This window comes from Sardina pilchardus, chromosome 21 (genome assembly GCF_963854185.1).
Source record: "Sardina pilchardus chromosome 21, fSarPil1.1, whole genome shotgun sequence".
In the NCBI taxonomy this organism is placed as follows: domain Eukaryota; kingdom Metazoa; phylum Chordata; class Actinopteri; order Clupeiformes; family Clupeidae; genus Sardina; species Sardina pilchardus.
The window spans coordinates 7,456,585-7,459,084 of record NC_085014.1 but is presented as its reverse complement, the minus strand read 5'-3'; the positions used below and the strand labels follow the sequence as shown (position 1 = coordinate 7,459,084).

At 45.0% G+C, this 2,500-nt stretch overlaps 1 protein-coding gene across 1 annotated transcript in view; it reads right to left on the bottom strand.

Annotated features, from left to right (window-relative positions):
- Positions 1 to 2,500, bottom strand: part of igdcc4 (immunoglobulin superfamily, DCC subclass, member 4) — a 74,479-nt gene that overhangs the window by 37,342 nt on the left and 34,637 nt on the right. The window lies entirely within an intron of this gene.

The following is a 2,500-nucleotide window of genomic DNA, read 5'->3' as shown; positions in this document are numbered from 1 at the left end:
CTTCCTCAGCAGCGCAGGGTTTGGGTTTGGGGGAGATGGAGCCCAGTGGAGTCGGATTAAAGTCTAACAGCAGACTAGGCCCAGGAGTCGGATTAGGGTCTAACAGCAGACTAGGCCCAGGAGTGGATTAGGCTCTAACAGCAGACTAGGCCCAGGAGTGGATTAGGGTCTAACAGCAGACTAGGCCCAGGAGTGGATTAGGCTCTAACAGCAGACTAGATATAGATCCTTGAATTCGCCCTTGGGGATCAATGAAGTATCTATCTCTCTATCTATCTATCTATCTATCTATCTAGATCTAGAGGCGGTGTAAGGTCAAACAGCAGACTAGATCTGGAGGGGGATTAAGATTTAACAGCAGACCAGATCTGGAGGTGGTTTAAGGTCTAACAGGTCAAGAACATCCAGCAGCTGCAGTACATCCAAAACTGCGCTGCCAGGATCCTGATGAGGGTGCGGAAATTCCAGCATATCACACCCATCCTCAAATCCCTTCATTGGCTTCCAGTTCAGTCCAGGATCGAGTACAAGGTTTCCCTTCTGTCCCATCAGTGTCTCCATGGCTCTGCCCCCCCTTACCTCAAAGAACTCATCCCCCCCCACTCCTCCTCACGTCATCTCCGGTCTGGACAATCACATCTCCTCCAGCAAAAAAGAACTAAGTTAAGAACCATGGGCGACCGTGCTTTTAGCTCTGCTGCTCCCAGTCTGTGGAATGCTCTCCCTGACCAACTAAGGGCACCACAGACTGTGGATTCTTTTAAGAAAGGCCTAAAAACTCATCTTTTCAGAAAAGCTTTTAACTAAATACTTTTTATCTGTTTTATGCTGGTTTTAGCCTAATTTTATGCTACTTTTAACTTCCTCTATGGTGCTACTTTTATCCTGTTGTGTGTGTATGTGTGTATGCATTGTAGCACTTTGAGATCATTTATTTGATGTAAAGCGCAATATAAATAAAATTTATTATTATTATTATTATTATTAACAGCAGACTAGGCCCAGGAGTGGATTAGGGTCTAAGAGCAGACTAGATCTACAGTAGAGTAGTCCTGTAGAGGTGGATTAAGGTCTAATAGCAGACTGGATCTACAGTAGAGTAGTCCTGTAGAGGTGGATTAAGGTCTAACAGCAGACTAGATCTACAGTAGAGTAGTCCTGTAGAGGTGGATTAAGGTCTAATAGCAGACTGGATCTACAGTAGAGTAGTCCTGTAGAGGTGGATTAAGGTCTAACAGCAGACTAGATCTACAGTAGAGTAGTCCTGTAGAGGTGGATTAAGGTCTAACAGCAGAGTAGTCCTGTAGAGGCGGATTAAGGTCTAAGAGCAGACTAGATCTACAGTAGAGTAGTCCTGTAGAGGTGGATTAAGGTCTAAGAGCAGACTAGTCCTGTAGAGGTGGATTAGGGTCTAAGAGCAGACTAGATCTACAGTAGAGTAGTCCTGTAGAGCTGGATTAAGGTCTAAGAGCAGACTAGTCCTGTAGAGGTGGATTAGGGTCTAAGAGCAGACTAGGGGGGTATTCACACCTGCCTTGTTTAGTTCGATTAAAACAAACTCAAGTTCGTTTCTTGCTTGGTTCGGACCTTTTTGACTGGTGTGAATACAATCACTCGAACTCTAGTGCGGACCAAACAAGCGGACCGAGACCCAGCTGAGGAGGTGGTCTCGGAGCGGTTCCTACCGAACCCTGGTGCGGTTCGTTTATGGTGTGAACCTCGACCTCGATCCGACCCAGTTACAGAAATCTACCTTTTTTGGATTTGACGAGCTCCCGTAGTTTTTGCGCATTATGGGAAATGTAGGATAGCTCCGTGACGCACAACAGCTGTAAGCAGCAGTGGGCTAACGCTTTTTTGCCAACAATACTTTGATTTTGCATCTCCTACCCGTTCCGTCTTCCGTAGGCCTGCTGTTAGCATGTTGGACACACATGAGAGCTCTTCTCAGCTGTTTTGTTGCACGTCTTCGTCGTTGCAAAATTACCAGCATGATATTGTTAAACTTGCATCAAACGGTCTTGACGCTCAAGCACTTCTGCAAAGCTGTAACTGTATAAACTATATTGCTAGGATAATAACGAGTACAGTACGCAAACATAGTATTTACGTGGGCCAACTTTGACTTTGGCTTCCTATTCTTTACCCCACCTACACGTTTACCAGCCAATGGTTGAACGACCTTAGCACATGTGCTTTTGTTTATAAATTCTGGTCCGGTTGCAATTAATCACGGTGTGAAAGCGAACCGCACTAAAAAAGAAAAAAAGAAAAAAAAAATTGGTCCGGACCAAATAAGTGAACTAACGGACCTTCCTGGTGTGAATACGCCCTAGATCTACAGTAGAGTAGTCCTGTAGAGGCATATTAAGGTCTAAGAGCAGACTAGTCCTGTAGAGGTGGATTAAGGTCTAAGAGCAGACTAGCCCTGTAGAGGTGGATTAAGGTTTAAGAGCAGACTAGTCCTGTAGAGGTAGATTAAGGTCTAAGAGCAGACTAG